At 41.9% G+C, this 14,161-nt stretch overlaps 1 protein-coding gene across 1 annotated transcript in view; it reads left to right on the forward strand.

Annotated features, from left to right (window-relative positions):
* The window catches only part of KMT2C (lysine methyltransferase 2C), a 164,518-nt gene that overhangs the window by 1,109 nt on the left and 149,248 nt on the right, over positions 1 to 14,161 (forward strand). The gene's annotated exons all lie outside the window — the stretch shown is intronic.

Genomic DNA, 14,161 nt, shown 5'->3' on the forward strand with positions numbered 1-14,161 from the left:
CGCGGCGGCGCCGCCGGGCGCGGGGCCCTTTGTGTCGGAGGGGCCGCTGGAGCGCGCGGGCGGCCGCTGGAGCGCGCGGGCGGCCGGGCTGGCGCAGGGAATCCCGCAGCAGGAGCGAGCGCGTGCCGAGGAGACGCGCGCCTGCATCCTGCACAGTTCCTGCAATAACCTGGGTTGGTTTTCCCTATTCGCGCTGCGTAGATGCTCCAGGACGAAGCTGTCATTAGTCAGGGATGTGGGGATGGTTTTTTTACGCTTCTCGGTGAAACTTTCCCTTGAAACATTTTAATGTCGCCGTTCTCCTGCCCTTCCCCCCGCCGCTTTTGCTGGAGATGCGTCATTCGCAGCCTCTTTCTTCAAAAATCTAACGTTTTAGCCCAGTGCAGTTTTCCTCACAACGCCAGTTGAAAGTAGTTGGTCGACACGGGCGTTCACTTAGGCATTTGTTTAAGTTCGCTGCCTTTACGCTTCAGGTTGGCATTGCGTATAGAACCCAAGGCTCATACAGGGAACTTTCTGAGTTTTAGCTAAAATTAAGTTTTAGGAAGGAAAATAAGAATGTGTCCGAAGTGTGCTGGGCTGTTCCGAAAGCCACAGTATAAAAAGTGAGCTGCCCTTCACCCGAGGATTCTGCAAATACTGTTATTTGTGAAAATTGTCATTTCTTTTGTGCCAGCTCGGGACTGTGCACATGCTTGGTGGAAAGGGGGTGTCACAGAGGTAATTCCTTTTTCAGTTAGGTTTCTGTTGCTGTGGGAATATTGTCAAGCAGTATTAGTAGGAAATAGTAATTTCCTATTAGTAGGAAATAAATATTTTCTAGTAAAAATATTTACTAATCTTGACAGGAGTATAAACATTTGTGGAAGGGCCAGAAATGAAGCTGGTGGAGACAAAAATGAGAATGTTTAAATATATATTTTTTTCTTTTGAGTTGCTGCTCTCTGGTGTGGGACTGCAAGCTGATCATGCTTGGTATCCTTGGGTTTCTTTATGGAAAAACAGTAATATTGGTAAAGATGTTATAATTATACACTGTGCATCACAAACACTTATAAAGCCAGTTTTGTATCAGGAATAGTGATTTTGTAAGTTTTTTGAAGGGAAATGAAGACTGAAATTGAAGAGGCTTTTTAATTGCATCCTTTTTTGGAGAAAAAAAAGGGAATTATTTTGTAGGTCTTCCTATTTATGCAATACTTATTACAATTAGCCAAGCGGAGGCAGAAGTAAAGTAAAAGCAACTTGTGTTGCTTTCATCCAACTGCTTGGATATGTTCTCCTTCTCCCTTTGCGCTTTCCAGTTGGATTCATGTGCCTCATGTAAAACAGATAAAAGAGCATATGTCGGACCATTTTCTGTACTGTAATCACAGGTCTAAATCACTATTAGCCATTCAGGTTGTTCAGCCGCTTTATCCCATTATAGGAAATGTTCCATTGAGTGTTGGGTCTAAGTGCAGCCTAAGTAATGATAAAACTAAGAGCCCTGCGTTAAAACAGTAGAGGCAAAAAATAGAATAATTCCTGAGCAATGGATGCTTCCATTAAGGAAGAAAACAGTATTTGAAAATGCTGGGGGTTGGTATTTTGCCTTCTTGAAGGCCATGTATGTCACCAGCTGAGGTTTCCTTTAGAACTAGGAGTCAGTCATTTTGTGCCCTCAGCTAGAGACTCTTTTGTGGTGTCATTACCGGGAGAGCTGCTGCTCGTAGAGAATTGTGTTAGGACAATGTTTTTATTTTATTATTTGAAGGAAAGACATACCTGAGTGCACAGTTTTACGAACAGCGTTGTCAGGAGACGTAATCTTAGGTGAACGGTTCAATTTTATTATTTGTGTTATAATTGTGCCTAGAGGCTGGGGCACCATTGCACTGCATCCAGTACAAATGCATAAGCAAACATTGCTTTTGCACAAACAGCTTCATAATCTAAATGCAGAGATAAGACTATGTGTAAATATAAGAAATGTCTTGGGAAAGTGCAGGAGGGGAGCAGCGGGAAAGCTGCGAGCAGGATAGGAGCAGGAGGAGTTCAGGTGCTCCGGCTGTCTCCGACGTTGGGAATGATTCATAGGCATCACATTTGGAGGAGATATTTAAAGGAGGGCAACATTGTCACCCTGAGGATTTTCACAGATAACTTGTTTCCTGCCTGAAGCGCCAGACAACCACGCCGATTTTCTTCCCTGCATTTTGGTGACCGGCTTGCTGCACGGAGCAGAGAGGGGCTAGGCCATGCGGCACCTTCACACTGAAAATGAGTAGGTCTTTCTTGATACAATCCGTAAGGAAGAGAGAAGAAGAACACAAGGAACTATAATCAAAGCAATGAATGAGTTTTTTTTTTTTTTTTTTTGAATATCAACTTTCAAATGAATTGGAAAAGGTGGCAAAAGTACATTTAAAGTCAAAAAGGAGAAGAAAGCTGCAGTGCGGAAGATACAAAAGAGTGAGAAAATTAACTGATAGGTCTATGGTTAGAAAAGAGGACGTGAATCTTGCTAATCTGGTATAGAAGAAAGTGGAAATACTTAGAGACCGTTTGTTGTGTGGCCTGAAATCTTGTATACTTACCTGCTGTAACCTTGACTCCCAGGGTATGGGCCTGAGTGACAGGAACGCTGTCCGAAAAGTTGCAGGAAAAGGTGTTGGTTCCATTTTGACTGTGTTGACATTGTGCAGACAGCTGCTTATTTGTGAAAAGATATTGGAATAGTATTGTACAGGTGCAGGAAGCAATTCCGTAATCTATTTAAGTACTAGAGCCTTGTTAATCTATCCACGCTGTAAGCAGCAGTATCTGCTGATGCAGAAAGCTGGATCTTGGAAAAAGTTTAGTAGCAAAAGTCTCCTTAATTGTGGTCACAATAACAATTACGCCACAATTTGGTATGTAAGTTCCTTATAAACTTTATTTTCGTCATCCATTAGGCTTTCAATGTATGTTTTTAATCAGTTTTGCAAATGCATGCATTTTAAAATGGCACAGAATAATGGTCTTGAAAAGCTTGATATTTGACCGGTGTAAACTTTTTTTTTTTTTTGTGCTTATTTGTAGTTACTTTTTTTTTTCCGTGGCTATTTCATTAGTTATTTTGCCCAGTATCAGCTGCATTACCTTTCAAAGACCACTGGTTTCACAGATGTAGATAGTTTTGTAGATACGTAAGCACGGTATATTTGTCAGGAAATAACTATTTAAGCTTTTTTTTATTATTAATCATCATAACTGCATTTGTGTTGGAGTAAGCCAATATTTAAAGTATCGACACTCATTTCTAAGGAACCGTAACGTAGCCCAGTTATGCTTCCTTAGTTTATCACACACCTTCTGTCTGAGACTTACTAGTACCTACTTCCCTCTCACTTCCAAATTTAACATTTGCAAATACAAAATTTATATTGTGAGATAAAATGAGAACATACTTAAATACATGCTTACAGCTTGGGATTGTCATAATTATGTGGAAAGACTGAGGTCTTTGGATGCTGGACTTTGTACAAGCGCTGTATGGATAAGGAGGAGGACACGAGGCAAAGGGTGGCCTGGAGTTCTCGCTGTACAAGCCAGGTCTCTGGGCACTTGGCTAAAAGCACCAGGAAAGCTGGGTTTTATAGAATTGTTTCACAGTGTTGTCAGGGTTGATGAATGTTCATTAATTTGCACTGATGTCCTCCGTTGTGTCTTAAAGGTGAGTGAGTTTAGGGTTAATATTGGAGGTGGTTTTTTCTCTATAACCTTAGCCTGCAATTTTCACAATTGAAAACAGGCCACATTTTCAAATTAAGGATGCTTTGAATTATTCCTCCCTTGCAGTTTTCAGTTGTGGCTGCTGGTTTATTAATGTTTGGATATGATAATCCATTGGGCTTATGGAACACTTCCCATGCAAGCATCTCCAAGAACCATCAGACAGTAACGGAAGACTAAGTCAGTCTTTGAAATCTGCACATGACGTAGATTGATTACAGGGTCTGTCTTTGCAGAGGTGGAAATAAGAACCCAATCTTTTGGTTTCCCCACTCTGATCTGTCTATGCCAGGTGTTTCATCCTTTCTTCAATGACATAAGAGGCTTTTCAAAGCCCAAAATATAAAATACCTCAATTTTCTTGTCTTTGCTTGTGAAGACTCATTTTTCTTGTTAACACGTCAGACTCCTTCTGACATTCTGTGATTATTCTTTTTGAGATAAGTAATAGGAAATGGACATTATTTCTTGTTGAAATAACTAGCATTCTGTGCGTTTTAACTATCCAGTACTGGATGATGACACCAGACATTTCCATTTGTGATCAGCAGAAGTTTGGGCACTTGCTTCAAGAACTGCGGGGAGCAAGTTTTTCTAATAGCCCCGATGCCTTCATTCTTTCAAAAGAAAGGCAAAGTAGGAAAAACCTTCAAAATCTCGATTTATTCCTGATTTAGAGAAAGGCAGGCAGTGAGTTAGTGGAATGAATCAGGTGTGATTTTCCCCAAGCCCCATAAATCTAGAGGTGGCTCCGCAGCGGCTGCCCTGCCCTGCTGCTGCTGCCGCTGTTGGCTCTGCCCTTGCTCTGAGCCAGGCGTTGGCAGAGCCCTGTGCCCAGGTGCCCTGGGAAACTGAGCTGGCTTCAAAGAGCCTGGAAAGACCTGGACCAGGAGGGAGGCCAGCGAGCGACCGGGGTGCGGAAGGGCAGAGCTGGCCTGGGTGGCACTGCCAGCTTCAGGTGCCTGGGAAGCTACAGCCTGCATTCCCTGAAATTTCATTTGATTTTTTTTTTTTTTTTACCTCTTTCATGTTAATTCCGTAATATAGGAGTTCTTACAAGTGTTTGTGAGAGACTTCTACAACCTGTAGTCATGATACGCATTACATACTGCAGTTGGTTTAAAAAATGCAATAGAGAGGGTTCTTGGCACCATTTAGGCAGGTGACTTGTTCTACCAACTGCACTAAAATACCTATATTGATTAAATATAGTTCTAGTTTTGATCCTCTGTATTATTGTACCTAAGATAATAGTCTAAGTTAAATGTTTTATGTTCATAGCTGGTTTATGGTATTCTAGAGGCACCTTCATACAGATATGTCAATATGCAAGTATTATAATAACACTATATCTAGCCCCTTCAGAATATTCTCCCCTTTAATGTGTTTCATAGTGTTTTTTTATTCTATCACACATGCAGCAAATCCTCTTGCTAGCCATTCCAGTATAAATATATTTATTAACTAGAAATGCTATACTTACCAACATCGATGTTGTCGAGGAAGCTGTTGGAAATCCTATCCAGCTAGGCAATTTATCCCCCCAAATCTAGGGATTTACTCTTTTAATGCTTCATTACTGGCAATAAATTCTTGTCAACAGTTTTAATTAGGCTAGCAGAAGAAATCAGCATTAGGAAACTTTGCCAGTTTTCTGATTCGATCCATTATGATTTTACAGTCTTCCAAGTACCTGCAGTTGAATCCCTTGCGTGGCCCAGGCAAGAAGCACAAAGTTGGGTAGTGCAGATGTGGTCCAAAAGCGCAGGCTCTGCAGCTAAGAACCTCTGCATTTTGTGGGGCTGTTTCAGAAGCCTTAGCTGATCCAGAAGGACTCCTGGTGGGACGGGGATTTGGGGGATAATAATGGCTTTTTCTTCCTGTCTTTCTCTGGTAGTCGTGACCATCTATAGTGTTCCTAGGTAGCTTTCCCATCAAAACATGGTAAGATAGATACACAATATTTTTTCCTTTTTTTTTTCTTTCTGTTATTTTAATATTCTTTTATTCATTTTTTATTTTTAATAAAATGAATGTTTGTTTTCATGATACTGTCATACATAAATGGAACTGTAAGACCACAGGCAACTTAAGGGTCATCCTCATTCTTCTTTTGAGTGCTATTTCTGGTACGTCTTTCTCCAACTCGATCAACGTATTCAGTGAATGCAATTCCACTGTATTCCTAGGTAATCAAGATTCAGTGATTTTCTAAAATAAAACGTAATATTCTTTGCTGATGAAGCCAGTTTTGTACCATTGATAGTTAAGTCTTTGCACAGTTGTTAAGGAGAACAATTGTCCCCTCTCTTATAACAAACTTTTATTCCTTAGGAGGTTGCATTGTCTTCTTTGTTCTGCCCTGAGCAAACTTAACTGCTCTTAATACCTTCCAGAATAAGATTTGCCTCCTTTGATAACAGCTTCATGCTGCTGACTTACCTAATAGATCTCTCAAAGTTCACTACTTAATATTAAGCTTTGTTCTGTTCCTTTGGACCACTTCTCCATTTATCAAAACTATCTTAATTATGATTTTTGTCCTCTAAAAGTGTTTATAACCCTCCGTCATGTATGTCCTGGAGGAAGAAGTCTCTTTAAGATGTTCTCCCACGTGGGTAGAGAATAATTTGCAAATAAATGCCCGCTGAATGATGCTTATTTAGCATGGCCCACACATCTTAAGGCAGCTTCACCAGGATTCTTGTCAAAGATAATCACTGATGGCTTAGAGATGACTCCTGGTTTTCTTAAGTACAATACGAATTTCATCCATTCCTGCTGACTTGAATTTCCGTGTCTATTTAGCCAAAAAAAAAAAAAAAAAAAAAAATTTAAAGTATTTGGTTATAATTAATCACTTTTATGAAGGCTGAAAGGCAGAGAGTAGTTTTTGATTCTGATGTGTTATTCATTTGTTCTTCTTTTACGTGCTATGTACTGACTTTTTTTTGTCTTTATTTTTACTTCTGAAGTATTTTTGACACTTTTGTTTGCCTTTTGTATTGCACGGTGGCAATAATGCCTGCTGGAATTTTATCTCAGAATTTGGGATTTTATCCCTGGCTGTTTATATTGTTCCTTTATCCTCATTAAAAGCCCTTGTTTCCATTTCTAACATGAATCTTTTTGCTTTCAGACCCTTATTACTTGCTGCTTTTGATGCAGCCCATATTGTTCTTCCTGTGTTTCCTATCTTTTCTCTGCACTGGAATAGTTTGCCATTGTGTGTGTTCTAATATAATGACTGCCAGCCCTCCTTCAAATGCTATTCTCAAGAGATCCTAGCAAAAAAAACCTTCAAATAGTTTGTTGAAATTTGCTTTTCTTTTTGCAGTTAAATTAAGATAAAGATCTGTTCTCCTTTTTCTATGTCTTTCATTTTTCTTTTTCCTTGGGATAACTGTATCTCTTTTTACCATTTTCAGCCAAATTACTGTACGGATTTAGGCTTTCGACTGCGACCCTCCCAAATAGCAAAGGATAAATAACTATTCTCCTGACATGCTCAGCTTTGTGCAACCATTGTCCTGAACATTTATCACAACAATGTTGGGCTGTTGCTTCTGTTATTTTGCTTTTCCAATAGATGTCTGGCTGACTAAGGACTCCTATTACCCTCCAGATAAACGCTCTGAAAGCTGCTGTTGCTTAGAAAGACTCGCCCATCTTCACCTCATTTGGCCGGTGGGATGGTTTCTCTCCCAGCTTTTTCAGTTCCTTAGGCCCTGTCCCCACCCCCTGTCCTCTATAGTTTGGGCTTCTGCTCCTGTTTCTTTTCCTGCTCCTTTTATTTCCTTGTAGGGGGGGGAAAAAAAAAAAAAAACACCGCCCTACAAATGATTGATGAGTTTCTAGTTGGTCGTTGGTTCCTCTTGATCTTCTAGAACTGCGTCAGAAGGGAACCTTCCTCAGAAACAGGCTGGACACTTTTAGTTGTGGAGATGGGCTGGCAAATGGGAACTTAAAATTCAGAAGAAAAAAACAAAAAGGTAGAAGAATCATTTAAATTTCTTTAAATCTGCTGATTGCTCCATCTGGCCATTTTTTTTTGTTGTGTTTTGCATTGATTGGGTGTACTTAGCAGTAGTAGTGTTCTGGGAACTGAAGCTCTGCTTCTTCCCAGCGGCTGTGGCTGTGCTCATGGATAACCCGAGGGAACGCTGGGAATGGCTGGCGCGGCGCTGTTAGGTTGTGGGATGGCTGTAGTTGCGCTGTTGACCTGGGCCTCTTCAGACAACCCTCAGGGTCCATCCAGGACCACGTGGCTTTTCCTGTCCATAGCTAAGGAGACCGCTGTGTTTTGGAGGCTGGGAATCCCAGAGTGTGGATGGAGGCCAGGCTGTGCCAGGGGCCTCGGGAGAACGGAACATTGACCAAATTGTTGGGGAATACGTGCAAGACAAGTTATCCATAAGCAGATCAAAGGAAGTATTTCCCTAATGTCTTTCATACAGTAATAAAAGATTGTTTTATGGATGGCTTTTTGTGTTGCCTCTTTAAAAAGAATGGAATGGGAGAGTGTTTTCTGTCCTGTCTGGCCATGTGTACAGCTTGGAGATAAAATAATTTGTGTTTCACATGTGTTTGTTGGCAGTGAAGAAACACTAAAACTCAGGACAGCCATTCCAGTATTCAGTGAGGTCTGCATGTGGCCTTCTCAGATAAAGGGAGCCTGGCAGAAGGGGCTGGGGAAGGTGCTCCTGATTGTGCACCTGCTCCGAGGGCTTGCAGGGCACTGCACCTCCAGCTGGGTTCAGCAGGCACTTCCAGCGGGGGCCTAATTTATTGATAAGTTAATGTAAATAAATGTCTGAAAAATATTTTCCACTTTTCTCCCTTTTTACTTTGTCTTGATGAGCAAAAAGAACTTTTTTTTTTTTTAAGTGACCTCTACCTCATGGTTTTGAAGGCTTTTCCAAGCCAAGGTTTAAGGCAATATGGAGGAGCTTCTTGTCTGCACTGACTTAAATGTGCTCATGGTTTTTAAAAAGTCAAGTTGTAATCGTCTTGAATGTAAATCAGCTTGTTGAGTTCCAGCTTGGGCTCTCATTCAGTGATCCCACTATCTCCAAATTGTGCTGTTTTCCTTGTTTGACTTAAATTTTTAAAATTAGTGTGATAGTTTTCATAGCTGGCTTGTGTTGAAATGCTGTGAAGGTTGCTAAGTTTGGAGCGGTGCCTCCAAGCAGGGAGCCCTTCTGTCCTTCAGCAGGCCCAAGAACACAGAGTCCTGTCTATTGGCCTCCGTTCTGGTGAGCATTAAAAGCTGTTTTGGATATGGGGAGTATACAACATAGGTGAGCAAAAAAACTTGTTTTTTTTGCTTCCCCAAAGGAAGGCATTGAAGAAAAGTGGATTTCCTTCAACATGAGGCCCATAGTCAACCTGGGCAATATGCAGCTGCCTGGATTTGGCCCTATTGCGTGGTGGGGATCTTTTACAGCAAGTATTAGTGAAGGGCCGTGGGGACAGGGCAGGGACTGAATTCCAGCCCCCACAGTCACCCTGTCCCGGTTTCTTTTCCAGTAGTGCTGTGGTGTTGCAGTTTCTGGTTGAATTGTTTTCTTTCCAAGCTTTAGAAGAATGATGATGTTTATTTGACTTCTTAAAGGAGCGTCCTAATGAATAGTAGGAAGTGTATTCAAATAACCTGAATTCCACTTAAGTGCATGATCCAAAGAGAGAAGTAGGTGCCTCTGAAGGGCGGTTCTGAAGGACTACGAAGGTCTGAACCAGGAGTTTCTTTAGAGCCATCTAAAGGGCTCACTGAAGGAGTTAAGGATTTGGGAGCGTTTAGGGCATCCGACTCTAACCTGCATGCCCTGATCTCCGTGGTCTCCTCTGCAGCATTAGGTATTTTGGATACGGTCACACTGCCGGGTTTCAGCACCATGTATAATTACAGAGCTATGTAAACAATTAATTGCACTTCAAAAATAATTGAATGCTATTTTGGAAAGTAACTCTGACTTGTTTAGAGAAGGAGATTGGACCAAGTGACCTTCTGAGGTTCTTTCCAGCCTTACTTATCCTATGATCCTATCCTAGGAACATCCCTTTCCCTGTGCATTTCTCAGTGAGTCATTACTGCCATGTCCACTGTTTTTGCACAGTGAATGATGCATAGTATAATAATGCACTTTTAATTTATGAAAGGTGTCTTCTGTATTACTTCTTGGAGAGAAGAAAAAAGACTTTACCAAATCTTCCCTTTATTGTTTTTTATTCCGTTTGTTACTTGGTGATTCCCAAACTGTTGATCTCACATCACATATGTGATTCCACATATACTAGATCAGTGGTTACTTCTCAAGTGCTTATCACAAATGGTCTTACCTTTTCCTATTCCCATTTTTCTTCCTAAAAGCTATGTTTGATAGTTTACCTGTTAAAAAAAGCCAAGGCTATTTTGTTTACTTTATAGAAATATGTCAGAATTTGTTTTCTCACTGGAGTTCCCTCATGCTTCTTTGTGATGCTATTGAAAACAGTTTTGTCTTACCTGTGCTAGCAGCCAACAATTCACATTATTAGGAATGAATCATTGCCCTATAGCCCATGTATGTTTGGGTATAGACCATTTTTCCACCTCTTCTCTTGCATCTTCTTTTCAACTTGTAATCTGCCTATTCTGTGGGTCTTACATTTAAAAACCTTTTAAAATTCATTCACTCGCCGCTTTATTTCCGTGCCTGGTGCACATAGGATCCGGGTAAGCAACACTGCACATCTACAGTACAACAGCACCCAGCCTTTCAGTTCTGCAGCAGAGTTTACCTACACCAGCACTTGCAAAACAGACCCAGGTCACAGTCCTCTAGTGTCTTCTACAGCATTGTGTAAGAAAGCACCACATGCGATGCTCATGCCAGGTAAAATAATTCCATTTGGAACCATGGAAGTAGAGAACATTGTAAAGAAATCGGAGATTTCCGGAGGTTGCGTGAGATTTGAAGACTTGTATTTTTCATTTCAAAGATTGTCTCAGAAATGTTGTCTGTGTTACCTGAGATACTCTGTGCTTCTTCATTGGTTTTGCTGCGTTGTGCTAAAAATACTGCAGTGGGCAAATCTGGTGGCTCTTGAGGAGGTGGTTTACGATGCTGCTGCCTTCAGCTGTCAGTGCTGATGCTCGGTTGGAAGCTACCAACCATGCAGGTAAAGCGGCCATGGACACCAGTTTGCTTTGGGGGGTTTCTACCTCAAAATCACATTATCTATGGTGTTAATTATGATGATAGGCTTTTGCAGGGCCATGCCCTACCCTGCCGGCCCTGTCACAGGGATGGTGACCTTTGCCTGACGTCTGAAAGGCGACAGAAGAGAGTGAATCTTCCTGGCAATATTTCCCAAAACTTTTCTGTGAGAGCCCGTGTGGAGCCCAGCTTTACATTGAGAAAGCTATTTCAGTTTCCTAACATTCCTGTTTAAATTTTATTTACTAATGGTGTGCTTATTACTGCACATGAAATCCTAGATGTAATGGCTTTAAATCAGATTTACAATACTATGTTAGCATGAATATATAGTCAATATATGGCGTGTGGCTTTTTTTTGGCTCTACAATGTGCTGTTGCCCAGACTTACATTTCAGATATATAATTGATTTCATGTTTGCAGGTACAGAGAGCAAGGAAGAGGAAAGAATATAGTTTGATGCTGATCTCTGGAGACTGTGGTTGCTTGCATTAGAAACTCAGAACCTCCACAAGGCCTCACATGCATTAAAAAAGAGGTCTAACTACCATTTTCTAATACACTCTTGGACATGAAAAGCAGAAGTAATAGAGAAACTGTACTTACAGTTCACCTTTACATTTTAGTAGAATCAACGAGCTAAGAAAAAAATCTTTGAGTTTCCTTTCCTGCTTTCCTTAAGATTAAGCCCTAAGCATCTAAATCTTAAGTAATTATTATGATTTTGTTATGCTATTATTAGATAACCACTGGAGTCAAAGGTCTGAAGCTGCAGGCCCAGCGGAAGTTCTGAAGAAGCAGCAAATGTCTGAAAAGAGTGGACACACATTTGTGCTTCTTAACATAAAATTTTGAGTATTTTAAAACCATGAAGTAGGTCAAAACTATAATTGACTCTTGTAACCAAATGACACTTCTGTGGTGAAGCCCATCTCTTATTTGTATATGTATTGGATCTGTAATTTTAATGGGAACATTTCCAATGCAGACCATATATATATATGTATGTATATGTGTCTGTGTATATGTATGTCTAGTTTTCTTTTGGTTGCTGTAAGATAATATTCTCCAAAAGTCAGTAATTCTAAATTGTGCGCAGAACAAGCGGGTGAGGCTTCTAAATGCTTCTTGAGCCACTCGAGCCAGTTGAAGCCTTGAGTTAATCAGTTGGAGCCTGTCACGCAAGTAGCCGTAAGTTTTCATCCAAATACACAGTAAATTCATAGTTTCTCTAGCTTAAAAAGAAAAAAAGAAAGTCCCTTTTGTGAGAGAGAATTCACGGTCTGATTTTATGGCAAAGTAATAGCATGGCTGGTGTTGGATCTTGCCTGACTGTTGGAGTAAATATTACAGTTTCATCCTTAGTAGGATTTTTATGGCAATTTAAAAAACAAATATTGCATCTTTCAGCTGTGTGAAAATACAATTCTGTATACAAAGCTCCTAGGTAGAACAAGGCCAGCTAATATGACTTCATGTATCTAAGGTTGCAGCTTGGGTCACATGAACAGTAAGGAAAAGTACTGGGAGTAATTTATTATTATTGCTTTGAGCAGCTATTATTAAATGGCAACCTGTTTTGTTTGTGCTAACAAACTTGTCAGGTAATGCATTACTCAGGTAACCCATTACCTGGAGTGTTAAAACAGGCCCTTTTGGAAAGGGTGTAACAGCTTTGAAAATACCTGTAAATTTAAGGTACAAAAGCACAAACAGCTTATTTTGAGTGTGAATTTATGGTTGTTTCTGTGTAAATTTGCAAATGGAAGGTCCTTCACCTGTGTTGCAGCTTACCTAGGAAGGCCTTTTATAGGATAGCTGGGGTAAACTTGGTGCTCCATAACCGAGCCCTAACCTGTGAGACAGGCACAGAAATTAATTTTATTTCCTACAATATGGGGAGCATTCAGATTGTTTCCCCTTGCAGTTACCCTGCTTGGTTTAACAGCACCTGGAGATCACCTGGACTCCAAATGATCAATTAGAAACCATTTAAACTGTTCCAAGATAAATGTCCGTGAGGGGTTTGCCTGGGTTAAAGCGAGGGCTGAAGCGAATGGGCCAATAGCTCAACGCGCCAGCAGTGGTTCAGCAGCTCACTTGCCAGTTACTTGGGCTCAACCAACACTTGAGGCAAAGGAAAATATTGATGGTTGCCACCTTGGCCAGGGGCTTGAGGGAGATGCCCAGCGTTCAGCGTGCGCGCGGCTACCGAGATGGGCTGATACGCAGCAGCGTAGCCAGAATATGTTTGTGTGCAGGCCTGGACAAACACAATGGCTCTTAGACAATAGCTGCTTATCTTGGAGTAAACACATATAGAGGGTGTTTCTCCCCCCCCCCAATGTGAATGCTTTTGTTATAGATTTTACCATAATCTCCTTGAGAACTGGGCTGCCAGCAAGCTGCGGTTGAGGCTGGGCACCTTGGCTGTTGCTGCAGGATGGGGTGGGGGGCTCCTTCTGTGCCCGTTTGTGGAGGCTTTGCTGGTTGCCTTTGGGCTCCTCACGAGGGGACTCCTCACAAGGACACCAAGAGGGGAACGTTGAACTTGGCTTGTCCGCAACACAGGGTTGCACCCATCTTAGTGTGTCCAGTTGCAGCTCGTTAAAACTGAGGTGTCCAGCCCAAATGTCGGTATTAGTGAGGGACAGGGGTAACTCGCATCCAGGTAAGCTGAAGTGCTCTTGTCACCATTTAATCCGTTCTGCAGGGCTGAGATGCTAAGACAAGTTTTAAGGAAGCTGGTAAGAGCTACAGAAGCATCTGGCAAGAACTCAGGCCTTTTGGTGTAGGGAAGTTGAACAGAGGTGGTTGCTTTGCTGCTGAGCCCGGTAGGCCCTTACGGGTGGGTATCTCTACAGGCAAAGTGGGAGTTGCATAATGTTTTCTCGATTTGTTTTTCTCTCTAGTGCCTGTGAAAGAGAAAAACTTGGCAGGGGCTGTTGCCGGCTCAGGAAAGGGCTTTTTCTAGACGGACATTTGTCAAGCCCGTGTCCTTAGCTAGCCAGGCGCGGGGGGGCGGCAGCAGAAACGCGTCTAATCCCACGCGAGGGGCCGTTTGGCCCGAGCAGCCCCGGAGGAGCGAGGACGTGGCCCCGCAGCGCCCGGTAACTTTGTCGGCGGCGCCGCTTTGTTAAAGGCGAAGGCGGCGCCCGGCGCGGGAGGAGGGGGAGGCGGCGGGGGCCGCGGGCCGGTCCCGGCG

This window comes from Nothoprocta perdicaria, unplaced genomic scaffold (assembly GCF_003342845.1).
Source record: "Nothoprocta perdicaria isolate Ctin4 unplaced genomic scaffold, notPer1 scaffold_80, whole genome shotgun sequence".
Classification (NCBI taxonomy): domain Eukaryota; kingdom Metazoa; phylum Chordata; class Aves; order Tinamiformes; family Tinamidae; genus Nothoprocta; species Nothoprocta perdicaria.